The following is an 18039-nucleotide window of genomic DNA, read 5'->3' on the forward strand; positions in this document are numbered from 1 at the left end:
CCCAATTCCTATATAAGTCTCGAAACACAGAAAAGCAAGAAAACTCATTTCTGGAAACTACAACCCGAATAATTTAACAACCGTGGGATTGAATTACTTAAGGAATTACATAGGCAAGCTTGAAGGCCTGTCAATAAACTCAAAGAAAAACGAAGTTATCAATTCATATCCCATATCGCGCGAAGGAATCCAAATCCTTGCGTTAGCCGAGCAGATCTGTCAGGCTTAAACTCTGCCAAAACCCCTGTACAGTAACCAAGAGGAAAATACCGTAAGGGGTCTGGGCCAGAGGGCCAAATCCATCTGCCAATAAACATAGGAAAGGTAAAACAAATTGAACCCTACACTCAGTGCAATAAATTCATCATTTCCTGTAATAGAATGCCTGTGATAAAGAAATAGCATGTGGAATCATGTTGGGATGAACTCACTTATTCACCGTAGCTTGAGGAAGCAAGACCCTGAAGCCAGGGAGCCTCACCCGCGTCTGTGCATATTGTGCTGTGGGGAGATATCCTCATACCTCACCACAGTCAATAAAAAAAAACACACCGAAAGTAAGTTAGGAGCTTCAGATTGTTCATTACACGACTGAACATGGCGCAGAGCATAGGAAAATAACAAAAAACTTATAGATGACACAATAAACCTTACCGCAAGGTAGCCACTGTAAAAGACATAGTACAAATCGCTTGGAACCGGTAGCAGGCATGAGAAACCATGACCATACATCAACCAGAGAAGTCTGGGTGTGTGTTCGATGCCCAAGGGAGGAGGGAACTGCATCAAGGCCGAAGGGAGACATTTTTGGAACCATCGATGAAATGTTTTCATTGAGTAAGGTGAACACCAAAATAGCTCCGCTCGGATGAGCATTCCCTCTACCCATCGCCAATATGGGGAGACGCTCGAGGGCATGGAAGCAGAGGGTACCAAAACGTTACCTCCATCATGTGACAGAGCCGTCAGGAGTAATTGCCAGAGCCAGGTGTATGAAACCAGAGCAATCAACATTAAATCCAGCAGTTAATACTCTGCCACCTCGGAAATATCATTTATTTGCTTACATAAGACGAGATATTTTCCATGTTAATTGTGAATGTGAATTTTATGTGTAGGTGGCATGTAATAGTGTACATAGGCAGGGTTAAAGTTAAAAAAAAAAAAATTACTGTTACATAAATTTACCATGGGTGTATTACATATCTGCATCAATCAATCTCCTTTGCACCATCCAAAATTGAATCAATAAATCACTTCTCAGAATGCTGTAACCAGAATACAGTAATAGTAATCAGAACCCAAGATAGAACCTAGAACACTACAACAACAAACAGAAGTAGCTAAAGCATATTTTATTAGGTATACGCTACTTCAATGTGTCGAACCTGCATACATATGCCGTTTTCTCAAGGCTAACCTAAGTATACGCTATTTTGATATGCAGAACTAGCGTGTATATGCACCTATGCTAATGTGCACCTACGTACAGATCTGTAAATGATGATTGAAAATTTACAACAATTCCAGACATCACTTATACCCGGATCATCATATTTACAGATTAAAACATGCACCAGTTATTCAGATAAAAGATCAAAACCACACAAAGATACTTCTCTTCAAGCCTTAAGATCTTGACTCATCAATAGAACTTATCCTTCATAAAGCGCTCAGGTTCATCCTTGATTTAGATCCAACAATGCACCATAACCCAATAACATGTACTCTAGATCTTTCTCTTTATTAGATATTCAATACATGAGTGTCTTTGCCTAATGATCTTCTCCTCCTTTTATAGTCTTAGGCCTTACTCGAAACCATGGTCCAAAACCACATAGAATCAATACCTTGGACCAAATACCTGGGGTCAACACTTCGGACAAGATACCTTGGACCAATACCATGGATCAAAATACCATGGACCAAATACCACAGACCAAAAATAAGTTTTCCAACATGTACGCGCCTTTCCTTCCGTGAAAGTGCGTGTGTACGCTATACGCGCCTTTTGGTCTATGAACCCGCGTGTACACGTGGCTTGGTCAATGGGGAACCTGCGTATACCTCTCTTTCTTCATTCTATGAGCCTAAACTGTGATTTGTCATCTGCGTGAGTTGCCATCAAGGACAACACCTGTGTCATAGTGCCAAATCTGTATCATAATGCCAACATATTTAACATATCTAAATTGACTAACTTCACTTTACATTATGATTATTATTATTATACTTCCTTTAGCTGCAAGCAAAAGCTTAGATATTCTGATTGTTATTTATTTGTCGTGTACATGTATTTAATATACCCAAATTAACAAACTTGAGAAAATACTTTTTCTTTAATATGAGACATGACGTCAAGTTATGGGATTAGGATAAATATTGAATCCGGTACCTACTCCCTAAGAAAATATGTCACACATACTTTCATTAAATAAACATATAATTTGCATTTAATATATATATATATATATATATATATATATATATATATATATATATATATATATATATATATATATATATTTATTAGTTAATTAATTATTTGTTATTTATTATTATATATATAATTGGGTGAAGGTTTGCATTATAAATAAATATTATTATTTTTATTAATTTTTATATATAAATGTATTTAACAAATTTATTATAAATAAATTAAATTAATATTAATTTTTAAAAAAATTTCATCTATATTTTAAAAGTCATATTTAGAATAATGATGATGATAAATAACATCTTCTAAGACTACTGTGGTCTATCGGACCTCAACAAAAGAAAAAGAATCTAATTGTGATTCTTCAAAATCTTATTTCTATGGTAAAAAAAAGGGAAAGAAGTGTGCTAAAATCGCTATAGTTAGGCTGACTTAATAAGTCAAGAAAATTGGAAGTATGGTAGATGTTAGGGAATTGAGAGAGGATGTAAGAGCCACGCAGTTTAAAAGGAATTTTTTTTTCATCTTCTACCATCTTAGTATCGCAAATCTGACAGATTCTATCGTCCTAGGGAGCCTTGGGAGTAGACCACCGCCTGGTTTCACTTTGAAGCTCATGAGAATTAGTTCTTATCTAGCAATGTTCATTTTTTTCTTAGTGTTGGTTAGCACAGAGAGATAATTTTGGTTATCAAGGGTGGGGTTGATCACCTCCTTATAGTATCTTAGCTTCCTTTTACCCTCCAACACCTTATCATCCCACAACTTGTCCTTAAAATTTGACGAAATGGTATCTTCGACACTATATTTTCTTTCCATGATGATCTCCTCCTTAATCCCCCAATGGTTGAGCCAAGACTGGGCATCCTTATGCCACGTGTGCTTGAGGTGAAGGAGGGGGTTTTGACTAAAGTTAGAACCAATTTTTGGGAGCCTGTTGGATTCCATGTTGTAAAGCTTCTTCTTATACATCAGATATCTAAGCATAGTCGTACTTTTAATGGGGGACAGACCAACTTCAATCAAGAGGATAGGATAGGGAGTATTTCCCTTGATCTTGATATTTTAGGTTATGAATTGCTTTTGAATCATCCCAATATTTCTCCATGATTCTCTGGATATACTACAACCCCAAACTTCACATTCGTATAAGACAACAAGGGTGACTAGAGTCTCAAAGAGGAACCTTTTGTTTACTCCAAATGAAAATATTGACCGACTTACAATTGTTTTCAAACTCATAATAATATTTTCACCCACCAATAATCCTTTTATCGATGTTATAATTCCAGTTGAGCTAATAAGGAAATTCAATACCCAAATATTTATAAAAAGAAACTTGCTCTAAGGAATGGTTATCATAGACGAAACTACCATGAGTGATCTTTTTTTATTTAATGATGATGAATTTAGTTTTGTCAGTATTAACTATTATTCACATCTTGGAGCAGTAGATTTGAAGAGTCTTAACCTTCTTGTCTAGGTTATCATGGATTTTTTCAAGAAGAACGATATCATAAGCATAAAGGAGATGAGTAATGATTATACGAGCAAGCTTGTTTCCCTTGCAACTTGCAGATTCTAGAAACTCCTCTATCTTATCGATGTAAATGTCGAAAAAGGTGGGGGATCATGGACACCCTTGCTTAACCCAAATTTTGAATTAAATATCTTTAGACCACCCTTTGTTGGTCTTAAGCTTGGCAATGAAAGTCTCATATAGGTAGATCACAAAAATCCTCAATTCAGGGGGAACCATGATCTCTTCAAGTCTCTCCCAGAGCTTAACTCCTCGAACATTGTCGAAAGCTTTTCTAAAGTTCACAAAACAATAGAAGATATAAACTTCACTATTGTGACATTCCTCTATAATGATCCTGAGAGTGACAAGATGGTTGATAGTCGAGTGATGTCTCATAAAACCAGCTTGCCCTTTAACTCTTTTAGCATGGTTTTCAAGCCAAAGGCTAAGCTTATTTTCCAAAATGAGCCCATAAAGCTTGGCTAGGATGTGGCTAATCATAATGGTCTTGTAGTTAGAGGGAATTGTTTTTTCCCCATTTTCAAAGATAGGTACAATAAGGCTTTGCGTCCGAAGCTTAAGGAAGCCATGGTTTATATCCATATTGAAAAACTTGTGGAGATGAGGAATGAGGATATATCTTCCTATTTTAAAGATCTCAGCTTGGTATCCTTCAATATCTTTAACTTTCCCATTAGAGAGCTTATTAATCCTAGACTCAACGTCTTCGAGAGAAAATATATCTTCCTTAATAGGAGTGTTTAAGATAGTTGTCCCAATTTTCTAAGGGGACATAATGATTATCTTTAGTTTTATGAACAAGCACATTCCGTCAAAATTTTCTAGGTGCAACATTAGAAAGGTGGAGAAGATGCTCTTCCCTCTTATTAATATATGGTCTCTTCTTCCTTTTGATGAGAGTTTTGTATATATTTATGTTTCGAAGCTTAATGATTTCATTAGGAGCGTCTCTGATCGTTTTCTTGGAAATTTTACAATCTTTGTCATACCAAGGACTGGAAGTTCTATTATTCTGCTTACACAAAGTCTCATAGAGAATTTGCTAATGGTAGTGGAAAGGATAGTAGTAAAGCGGTAATAAACTTGATCAATCTTGTTATTATAAGTCATGGAGCCTAACTCCCTTTTGAAATCCCTTAAGAAAATGTCAATGTTACTTCTATTGAAGTGAATGTGTCTTTTTCTTTCATTGGCCTCTTGCATGTGGGTGGTATGCATAACAAGATTTTGGGATAAAGATAGAGGTTTGTGGTCAGAGTTAGGCTCGTACCCATTAAGAAGCTCAAAGTTTGTAATATGGTTGAGGATATGGGTGTCAAAAATCACATAATCCACGGCATTATTACCCCGTCCATGGATACAAGTCATCTCATCGAAGGAAGACCACTAGTTAATACTATTATAGACGATTAGGTCTTGGGAACTACAAAGTTTGAGGAGCTTGGTGCCAAAAAAGTTCTCGATTATGTCTTCAAAGTTTCCAATTTATTTTCTAATATAATTAGTTTATATTATATTATAAAATTATATAAATAAATATTCAACTTTAATTATTTAATTTAAAATTGCATTCCTATCAATTCAAAATTCAAATTTCATATTATGATCAAGAAATTTTAAATATTTTAATTGAATTTAAATTATGTAATTCAAATTTTTATTATTTATAATTTTATTAAATTAAAAAATTATTTTTGTTAATTTTAATTAATTTGCCACACTACCAATTTTCTTGACTTAATAAACTATATTGCTCTGGGAACATTGTTCTCTCTTCCTTTTTATCACAAAAATAAAATATTAAATAATCTCAATCAATTAATGACCTCTTTCTTAAAATTCAATAAACCATATTAACCTTATTGGATATTAATCATCATTATCATCACAATAAATTTAATTTTAATAATAGTAATAATTATTATTTTTAATGAAAATATAAATAATTATGATTGTTATCTTGTATTAAAATTAATTGTACATATAAAAAAATTATATATATAATATATAATATTATATATTTGTATTGATGTAACTCTAATTTATTAAATTTTCAAATTGATGAAGAAGATAGTGATTGTTATTGTTCATTAAAACTAATGAAGCTTTAACTTTGTGTTTTAAAAAACGTTGAAGAATTTGTTGATTTTCTTCCATATTTTATAGGTTGAAGAATTTGTTGATTTTCTTTAATATTTTATATAATTTTGTAGTTGAAAATAAAATTATTATAGCGTGTAAGTTAAGTTGAAAATTTTAATAAAAATTAGAAATATAATATTTAATTAATAATTTTAAAAATATAAAAAATTAATTGTTTTTTATTTTAATATTTTTTATTTATATTGAGTAAATAAAAAATTTCCCATATTGATTGATATAATTTTTCAAAATTGAAAATCAATTTATTATATAATATTTGTTTTTCATATATTTTTAATTTATTGAATTTGTAAGTTTCTCTATATTGATTAAATAAAAAAATTCTTCATATTGATTGATATAATTTTTCAAATTGAAAATTAATTTATTATTTTATTATGTGATATTTGGTTTTTATATATTTTTAATTCATTGAATTTTTAAGTTGAAATTTTTTTTATTATTTTAACGTCCATTGAGACCAAACATTGGTCTATCCGACCTAAAGAAACAAAATATTTATTTTGATTTAAGATTTTATTCCTATGCTCAAAAAGCTTGGAGAGAAGCCTCTCGAGCTCACTATAATTTTGACATTGTAAAAGGCTAAGAAGGTCAGTATTGTAACAAAGATTGTGAAACTCAGATCTAATGTGGTTGTACGTGGGGCACTCTAAGAGGAAGTGGTTTTCATCCTTGATCTTCCTATTCTCACATATATGGCAGATCCTTTCCATCCATGGGGTTTTAGGAACTGCCCAACGACCTGTTTCACTATGGAGCTCATGAGAATTCATTCTAATCTTTGATATATTAATTTTCTTCTTTGAGGTAGTTAAAATAGAGAGATACTTTTGATCTTCTAGGGTGGGGTTTATGACCTTCTTATAACAACTTAATTTTCTTTTAGCCGCTAAATCTTTCTCACACCACATTTTTTCTTTGAACTTAGAAGTAACAATATCTTGAATGTTATTTATGTTTTGCAATGCATCATTCTCATTGATCTCCCAATAGTTTAACTGGGCCCTTGTGTCTTTATGCCACCCCCGATTGAGCCTTGGGTGATTTTGACAAGAATTTAAGGCTAGCTTAGGAAGTCTATGATCGTCTATGTTATTGAGTTTGTGCTTGTACAGTAGAAACCTAATCATAGCTAGGCTCTCAATAGGGGAAAGACCTGCTTCTATAAGGAGAATAGGATAGAGTGTATTACTTTTAATTTTCAGGTTATAAGTTATAAAACGCTTATGGATTTACTCAATCTTTCTCCGTGATTCTATGGAGATGCTGCAACCCCAAACCTCACAGCCATATAAGATAATAGGAGTGACTAAAGTTTCAAATAGGAACTTATTTTTATCCCACATTACGAGGTTTGCTATTTTACAATTATTTTCAACACCAAATAAGCTTTCCACTCTCAATGCTATGGTTCCAGTTGAGCTTGTGATGAATATCAATTCCTAGGTACTTGTAAGAATGCACTTCCTCCAAGTTATTATTGTCATACATAAAATTAGCGTAAGTGTCCTTCTTGGATTTGATAATCATAACTTTTGTTTTGTCATTGTTAACATTCATACCCATGGTAGTGCAAAAATCCTTAAGAAGCCTGAGTTGCTTTTCAAGATCAGATGGGCACCTTGCGAAAAGAACAATATTGTCGCATAGAGAAGAAGGATGATGACTATCCCAGCTAAGATCGTGCCATCACATCTTGCTTCCTCTAAATAGCCTTCGAGCTTATCGATGTAAATGCCAAATAGGGTAGGGGATAGGAGGCAACCTTGTCTAACTTCGATGTTACACTTAATATCTTTCGACCACCCCTCATTGCTCTTTCGCCTGGCAATTACATTCTCATATAACCTTATAGCGGCAGCTCTCAACTCAAGAGGAACCTTTAGCTCTTCTAATCTATTCCAAAGGTTGTATCTAGGAACCGTATCGAAAGCCTTTCTAAAGTCCACAAAGCAACAAAATAAATTGGATTTATCAATTTAACTAGCATATGATATAGAAAAATAATAATTATTGGTTGGTTTTCGTACATACCTTTTGGTTTTAAATTTGTAATAAATTTATCATTTTAATTTACATATATAATAAAATAATAGTTTTACTTTTATTTAAGAGGTATAATTTTATTTTATTTTGGAAGTCTAATTTCCAAAAAATTAAAAATATGTAAAGAACCCATCTATAGAGAAAATGTTAAACAAAATAATTATATTATTATTATTTTATTAAATTAATTAAATTAAATATTGATTTTATAATTTGTAATAAATTTGTCAATTTAACTAGCATATGATATAGAAAAATAATTATTATTTGTTGATTTTCATACATACTTTTTGGTTTTTAATTTGTAATAAATTTATCATTTTAATTTACATATATAATAAAATAATAGTTTTACTTTTATTTTAGAGGTATAATTTTATTTTATTTTGGAAGTCTAATTTCCAAAAAATTAAAAATATGTAAAGAACCCATTTATAGAGAAAATGTTAAACAAAATAATTATATTATTATTATTTTATTAAATTAATTAAATTAAATATTGATTTTATAATTTGTAATAAATTTGTCAATTTAACTAGCATATGATATATAAAAATAATAATTATTGGTTGGTTTTCATAAATACTTCTTGGTTTTAAATTTGTAATAAATTTATCATTTTAATTTACATATATAATAAAATAATAGTTTTACTTTTATTTTAGCAATATAATTTTATTTTATTTTGGAAGTCTAATTTCCAAAAAATTAAAAATATGTAAAGAACCCATCTATAGAGAAAATGTTAAAAAAACTAATTATATTATTATTATTTTATTAAACGAATTAAATTAAATATTGATTTTATAATCTGTAATAAATTTGTCAATTTAACTAGCATATGATATAGAAAAATAATAATTATTGGTTGGTTTTCATACATACTTTTTGGTTTTAAATTTGTAATAAATTTATCATTTTAATTTACATATATAATAAAATAATAGTTTTACTTTTATTTTAGAGGTATAATTTTATTTTATTTTGGAAGTCTAATTTCCAAAAAATTAAAAATATGTAAAGAACCCATCTATAGGGAAAATGTTAAACAAAATAATTATATTATTATTATTTTATTTAATTAATTAAATTAAATATTAATTTTATAATTTGTAATAAATTTGTCAATTTAACTAGAATATGATATAGAAAAATAATAATTTTTGGTTGGTTTTCATACATACCTTTTGGTTTTAAATTTGTAATAAATCTATCATTTTAATTTACATATATAATAAAATAATAGTTTTACTTTTATTTTAGAGGTATAATTTTATTTTATTTTGGAAGTCTACTTTCCAAAAAATTAAAAATATGTAAAGAACCCATCTATAGAGAAAATGTTAAACAAAATAATTATATTATTATTATTTTATTAAATTAGTTAAATTCAATATTGATTTTATAATTTGTAATATATTTGTCAATTTAACTAGCATATGATATAAAAGATAATAATTATTGGTTGGTTTTCATAAATACTTCTTGGTTTTAAATTTGTAATAAATTTATCATTTTAATTTACATATATAATAAAATAATAGTTTTACTTTTATTTTAGCAGTATAATTTTATTTTATTTTAGCTTGGAAGTCTAATTTCCAAAAAAATAAAAATATGTAGAGAACCCATCTATAGAGAAAATGCTAAAAAAAACAATTATATTATTATTATTTTATTAAATTAATTAAATTAAATATTGATTTTATAATTTGTAATAAATTTGTCAATTTAACTAGCATATGATATAGAAAAATAATAATTATTGGTTGGTTTTCATACATACTTTTTGGTTTTAAATTTGTAATAAATTTATCATTTTAATTTACATATATAATAAAATAATAGTTTTACTTTTATTTTAGAGGTATAATTTTATTTTATTTTGGAAGTCTAATTTCCAAAAAATTAAAAATATGTAAAGAATCCATCTATAGAGAAAATGTTAAACAAAATAATTATATTATTATTATTTTATTTAATTAATTAAATTAAATATTAATTTTATAATTTGTAATAAATTTGTCAATTTAACTAGAATATGATATAGAAAAATAATAATTTTTGGTTGGTTTTCATACCTACTTTTTGGTTTTAAATTTGTAATAAATCTATCATTTTAATTTACATATATAATAAAATAATAGTTTACTTTTATTTTAGAGGTATCATTTTATTTTATTTTATTTTGGAAGTCTAATTTCCAAAAAATTAAAAATATGTAAAGAACCCATCTATAGAGAAAATGTTAAACAAAATAATTATATTATTATTATTTTATTAAATTAGTTAAATTCAATATTGATTTTATAATTTGTAATAAATTTGTCTAACTTAACTAGCATATGATATAGAAAAATAATAATTATTGGTTGGTTTTCGTACATACTTTTTGATTTTGAATTTGTAATAAGTTTCTTATTTTAATTTAGATATATAATAAAACAATAGTTTTACTTTTATCTTAGAGGTATAATTTTATTTTATTTTGGAAGTCTAACTTCCAAAAAATTAAAAATATGTAAAGAAGCCATCTATAGAGAAAATGTTAAACAAAATAATTATATTATTATTATTTTATTAAATTAATTAAATTAAATATTGATTTTATAATTTGTAATAAATTTGTCAATTTAACTAGTATAGGATATAGAAAAATAATAAATATTGGTTGGTTTTCAGACATACTTTTTGGTTTTAAATTTGTAATAAATTTATCATTTTAATTTACATATATAATAAAATAATAGTTTACTTTTATTTTAGAGGTATAATTTTATTTTATTTTGGAAGTCTACTTTCCAAAAAATTAAAAATATATAAAGAACCCATTTATAGAGAAAATTTTAAACAAAATAATTATATTATTGTTATATTATTAAATTAGTTAAATTAAATATTGATTTTATAATTTGTAATAAATTTGTCAATTTAACTAGCATATTATATAGAAAAATAATAATTATTGGTTGGTTTTCATACATACTTTTTGGTTTTAAATTTGAAATAAATTTTGTAGGAGAACACCAAAGGACACCGCAGATCACAGACCAATACACCAGTATTTTTGACGTGGTTAAAACCCTCAAAGAGGGAAACAGTCCATGGCCTGAGCCAACGCGGCCACTTCAGGCAATTTATTAATAAAAGAATGAAAATTTACATAAGCTTCTCTCATGGACAGGTTAACCTACAAATGACCCTCCATGCTCTTTAAATAGAGATCATAGACCAATCGGGTGTTAAGCCACAGATCAAGTGTCGGTAATACCGAGGAGAGAATGAACCGTCCGATCACGAGAATGAACTGTCGGATCACTACAAATCGTGACCGTCGGATTGTAAGTTACAAAATGTACATAGTAAAGAAACACACTTTACCCAACTCTATACTAGACCAAGTTATACTTAACTATTTCCTATGTGTCAGAATATCCTGACAAATTTATCATTTTAATTTACATATAAAATAAAACAATAGTTTTACTTTTATTTTATTGGTATAATTTTATTTTATTTTGGAAGTCTAATTTCCAAAAAATTAAAAATATGTAAAGTGCCCATCTATAGAGAATATGTTAAACAAAATAATTATATTATTATTTTTATTTTATTAAATTAATTAAATTAAATATTGATTTTATAATTTGTAACAAATTTGTCAATTTAACTAGCATATGATATAGAGAAATAATAATGGAGTAGTCTACCGAGGCAGAAGAATGGCCCGGTTTCTGGCGTCGCCCGGAAAAATCTCCGGCTCCGGCCGCCGCCAATTCCTCTGCTCAGCTCCGCCACCCTCCTCGAGCTCCGCCCAGCGCCGCCGCGAGCTCCGTCCAGCTGGATTCCGTGAACTTCCAGAGATTAACAAAACAGGTATCCGTGGCGCATTGGTAGCGCGTCTGCCTCCAGCTTCGAAAGTTCCGTGTTCGACTCACGTCGGGTTCAATTTTGCGAGTTCGTTTATTTTGCTTGTTCGATTCACGTCGGGTGTATAACACGATGTCTTGGACGCGGATTTTGATTGGCAGGGAAGTGTTGCAGAATGCATGGGATCTACTGAAAGTATCGCATGCGAACTTCAGATTGTTGGGCTTCGGAACTGTTTCTTCCTCCGTTAATGCAATCGACGGCAAGCTTATGCTTGTGTGCACAACTATGACTATGACAAGCCCAAAGATTATTGATATGGCAAATGGAAATGGACATCGATTAAAGCTCTGAGAGATTTTTCTAATTACAGGATTGGATTTGGCATAATTTCCTAAAACCCTCATGACTCACCAATAGGTAGATGCTGTTTTCCGAAGAGCTGTGGAGTGTCCTGAATCATGAAGATGGGATCATTTTAACCCTCATGATTCAGGACACTGCACAGCTCTTCGGAAAACAGCATCTACCTATTGGTGAGTCATGAGAGTTTTTAGGAAATTATGCCAAATCCAATCCTGTAATTAGAAAAATCTCTCAGAGCTTTAATCGATGTCCATTTCCATTTGCCATATCAATAATCTTTGGGCTTGTCATAGTCATAGTTGTGCACACAAGCATAAGCTTGCCGTCGATTGCATTAACGGAGGAAGAAACAGTTCCGAAGCCCAACAATCTGAAGTTCGCATGCGATACTTTCAGTAGATCCCATGCATTCTGCAACACTTCCCTGCCAATCAAAATCCGCGTCCAAGACATCGTGTTATACACCCGACGTGAATCGAACAAGCAAAATAAACGAACTCGCAAAATTGAACCCGACGTGAGTCGAACACGGAACTTTCGAAGCTGGAGGCAGACGCGCTACCAATGCGCCACGGATACCTGTTTTGTTAATCTCTGGAAGTTCACGGAATCCAGCTGGACGGAGCTCGCGGCGGCGCTGGGCGGAGCTCGAGGAGGGTGGCGGAGCTGAGCAGAGGAATTGGCGGCGGCCGGAGCCGGAGATTTTTCCGGGCGACGCCGGAAACCGGGCCATTCTTCTGCCTCGGTAGACTACTCCAATAATAATTATTGGTTGGTTTTCATACATACTTTTTGGTTTTAAATTTGTAATAAATTTATCATTTTAATTTACATATATAATAAAATAATAGTTTTACTTTTATATTAGATGTATAATTTTATTTTATTTTGGAAGTCTAATTTCAAAAAAATTAAAAATATGTAAACAACCTTTCTATAGAGAAAATGTTAAACAAAATAATTATATTATTATTATTTTATTAACTTAATTAAATTAAGTATTGATTTTATAATTTGTAATAAATTTGTCAATTTAACTAGCATAGGATATAGAAAAATAATAAATATTGGTTGGTTTTGATACATACTTCTTGGTTTTAAATTTGTAATAAATTTATCGTTTTAATTTACATATATAATAAAATAATAGTTTTACTTTTATTTTAGAGGTATAATTTTATTTTATTTTGGAATTCTAATTTCCAAAAAATAAAAAATATGTAAAGAACCCATCTATAGAGAAAACTTTAAACAAAATAATTATATTATTATTATCTTATTAAATTAATTAAATTAAATATTGATTTTATAATTTGTAATAAATTTGTCAATTTAACTAGCATATGATATAAAAAAATAATAATTATTGGTTTGTTTTCATACATACTTTTTGGTTTTAAATTTGTAATAAATCTATCATTTTAATTTACATATATAATAAAATAATAGTTTTACTTTTATTTTAGAGGTATAATTTTATTTTAATTTGGAAATCTATTTTCCAAAAAATTAAAACTATGTAAAGAACCTAGAGAAAATGTTAAACAAAATAGTTATATTATTATTATTTTATTAAATTAACTAAATTAGATATTGATTTTATAGTTTGTAATAAATTAGTCAATCTAACTATCATATGATATAGAAAAATAATAATTATTTGTTGGTTTTCATACTTACTTTTTGGTTTTAAATTTGTAATAAATTTATCATTTTAATTTACATATGTAATAAGATAATAGTTTTACTTTTCTTTTAGGGGTATAATTTTATTTTATTTTGGAAGCCTAATTTCCAAAACATTAAAAATATGTAAAGAAGGCATCTATAGAGAAAATGTTAAACAAAATAATTATATTATTATTATTTTATTAAATTAATTAAATTAAATATTAATTTTATAATTTGTAATAAATTTGTCAATTTAACTAGCATATGATATAGAAAAGTAATAATTATTGGTTGGTTATCATACATACTTTTTGGTTTTAAATTTGTGATAAATTTATCATTTTAATTTACATATATAATAAAATAATAGTTTTACTTTTATTTTAGAGGTATAATTTTATTTTATTTTTTTTGGAATTCTAATTTCCAAAAAATAAAAAGTATGTAAAGAACCCATCTATAGAGAAAACATTAAACAAAATAATTTTATTATTATTATTTTATTAAATTAATTAAATTAAATATTGATTTTATAATTTGTAATAAATTTGTCAATTTAACTAGCATATGATATAGAAAAATAATAATTATTGGTTTGTTTTCATACATACTTTTTGGTTTTAAATTTGTAATAAATCTATCATTTTAATTTACATATATAATAAAATAATAGTTTTACTTTTATTTTAGAGGTATAATTTTATTTTATTTTGGAAGTCTATTTTCCAAAAAATTAAAAATATGTAAAGAACCCATCTATAGAGAAAGTGTTAAATAAAATAATTATATTATTGTTATTTTATTAAATTAGTTAAATTATATATTGATTTTATAATTTGTGATAAATTTGTCCATTTAACTAGCATATGATATAGAAAACTAATAAATATTGGTTAGTTTTGATACATACTTTTTGGTTTTAAATTTGTAATAAATTTTTCATTTTAATTTACATAGATAATAAAATAATAGTTTTACTTTTATGTTAGAGGCATAATTTTATTTTATTTTGGAATTCTAATTTCCAAAAAATAAAAAATATGTAAAGAACCCATCTATAGAGAAAACTTTAAACAAAATAATTATATTATTATTATTATTTTATTAAATTAATTAAATTAAATATTGATTTTATAATTTGTAATAAATTGGTGAATTTAACTACCATATGATATAGAAAAATAATAATTATTGGTTTGTTTTCATACATACTTTTTGGTTTTAAATTTGTAATAAATCTATCTTTTTAATTTACATATATAATAAAATAATAGTTTTACTTTTATTTTAGAGCTATAATTTTATTTTAATTTGGAAGTCTATTTTCCAAAAAATTAAAACTATGTAAAGAACCCATCTATAGAGAAAATGTTAAACAAAATATTTATATTATTATTATTTTATTAAATTAATTAAATTAGATATTGATTTTATAGTTTGTAATAAATTAGTCAATTTAACTAGCATATGATATAGAAAAATAATAATTATTGGTTGGTTTTCATACGTACTTTTTGGTTTTAAATTTGTAATAAATTTATCATTTTAATTTACATATATAATAAGATAATAGTTTTACTTTTCTTTTAGGGGTATAATTTTTTTTTTGGAAGCCTAATTTCCAAAACATTAAAAATATGTAAAGAACGCATCTCTAGAAAAATGTTAAACAAAATAATTATATTATTATTATTTTATTAAATTAATTAAATTAAATATTGATTTTATATTTTGTAATAAATTTGTCAATTTAACTAGCATATGATATAGAAAAGTAATAATTATTGGTTGGTTTTTTTTTCTCAGTCAAAACTAATTCTATTAAGAGAATGTATGGTACAAGGAGAGATTACAATCAAGAGAAGCAAGAACACAGGCAGCCGGAAAGGAAAGGCTATCCACCTCGGCTCCTAAGAAAAGAGAGAAGAGAGCAGAGTTGAACAAGAAGAAACAAGAGGAACAGAGGAGCAGGAACAGAACAGAGGATTCTACCCAACATGAGTAGAATCAACTATTCGGCATTTTTTCCCTTTCTTTTTACCAACTTTGACCCAATCAGGAGGGTTTTGCTGAGCTGGCATGATTTGCAAACTGAGTTGAGCTGACGGAGAGGTCTCCTTGTCTGAATCCGAGGTGGAGGATTCATGAATCCTTTTCTGTGAGACTGGTGGGACAGACAAATCTACTGGACCAGTCGAGGGCGGATCCTGTGCTGGCTCTGCTGCCAGACCTTCCTTATTCTCTTCCTCTTCATCCAAGCTGAAATCAAAATCGTCCATGGGGGGAGGATCATGAGGCTTCCAGCTTTTGGATTTCTGCTTGGGATTGGCTTTCTTTTTTTGGGCCAACATTGTGGGACAAGAGCTCTGAAGGTGTCCTATATGATGGCAGTTTCGGCAGCGAAAGGCTGTGTTCTCGTAATCCAGAGTTTGAGTCCAATGGAAGTCTCCAATTTTGAGATTGATCTGGTTGGGGAGACCTTTGCTTATGTCTATTTCTGCACAGATTCTAGCAAAGGTATATAAGCCCTTTTCCCCTCTAGAGATTTATGTGTCTAAAAAGCAGCCTAAAGAATTGCCAATCCCTTGGAATACAACAAAGTGCCATAGATGCGTCGGGAGGTTTGGAAGTCTGACCCAGATGGGAAGTTTAGTGATGACTGCTGTAGAGGGATCGAAATCAGGGAACCAAGGGGTAAGGAATAAACCAGCTGCGCCCCAGAACCATGGGCCGTCAGTTAAGGCTTTTTGATAGTCCTCATCGAAAGCAAACACTACAATGAAGAAGCCCTTTGAGCATAACAGAACCTTGCAATTGTTGGTCCAGTTAGAGTGAATCCATTGGTAGAGGTCTGCTGTGCGTGGCCATAGCCCATTAAACCTGCAAATAATGCCATGATCTGCAAACTGTTGGGTTTGCTCATCCAACGTTGGATGCTTTATTTCAATGGAGGGGGTTTCCTCCAGTTTATCCACCAGAAAAGGCTTGGGAGCCTGAACTGGTGGAGCTGTTCTCTTAGGCAACTGGGCATGGACAGCGTCCTTGTATGAAAATGCCTCAGCTGAGGATGACTGTCCAACAGCTCCCCCTCTCAAACGAAGGGTAAGAGCAATGGAGGCATTTCTCTTAATGCTGTAAAAAGACAAGGGGTAAAGATTCTCGAGTTGTTTACCTTCGTGGAGAAGTCGTTGAGCTGCAGAGGGAATCCCCAACTTGAGTTCCAGTGTTCGCTTGAGGTCTTGCACTTGATCCGACGCTCTCACCCATTGAAGCAGAGTTTTGCCAGAGATGAGCTTGATCAGGATCTGGAACGAGGCAGAGAGGTCAGAGTTCTGCCTTCCTCTACAGATCTAGGGCGAGAGGAGGCTGGAACTTTGAAGGGCTCTCTTTTCCTGCACTTGCCGCAGGGGTTTGTGAGGAGAAGAGGAGAGAGTCCCAAGTTCATTGATCCTGTCATTGCGATCCGCCCAAGAGAGCTTCCAGACGCTCCATCCAGGTTGATCCAGGAAGGTTAAAGTTTTCTGGAGGTCAAATACAGAGTATTGGCAGTTCTGGGGGGCAGAGAAGGTGCTAGTAGAAATAAACAGCCTTCCCGGGCCAAGAAATTCTTCCCAAAAGCCACCGCCTGGGGAAAAATGAGAGAATATTCAGCAAGTGCGTCCTTAGCCAATGCCTCTGCAGTCTGATGGGGGTCGCTGCAACTAGATACCACAACAGAGGGCCGAGAACAAGCTGCTCCAAAGTCCAGAGCGGGATAAATTAGAGAGAAGGGAGCTCTCGGTAGATATTTGAAAACCTGCGTGACAGAAATGATGGAAGAGGCCTGCATTTCCTGACTAAGACACGCATCTCCATCAGCGGCAGGGCCGAGCAGGGGCCAGACGGCGGCCGAAGGAGAGGAGGTGGCGGCAGTGTATCTTGGGTTCGTCTTCAGACCACT

This window comes from Pinus tabuliformis, chromosome 1_2, assembly GCF_031772625.1.
Source record: "Pinus tabuliformis cultivar Carrire ecotype Pingquan chromosome 1_2, CPIR1, whole genome shotgun sequence".
In the NCBI taxonomy this organism is placed as follows: Eukaryota; Viridiplantae; Streptophyta; class Pinopsida; order Pinales; family Pinaceae; genus Pinus; species Pinus tabuliformis.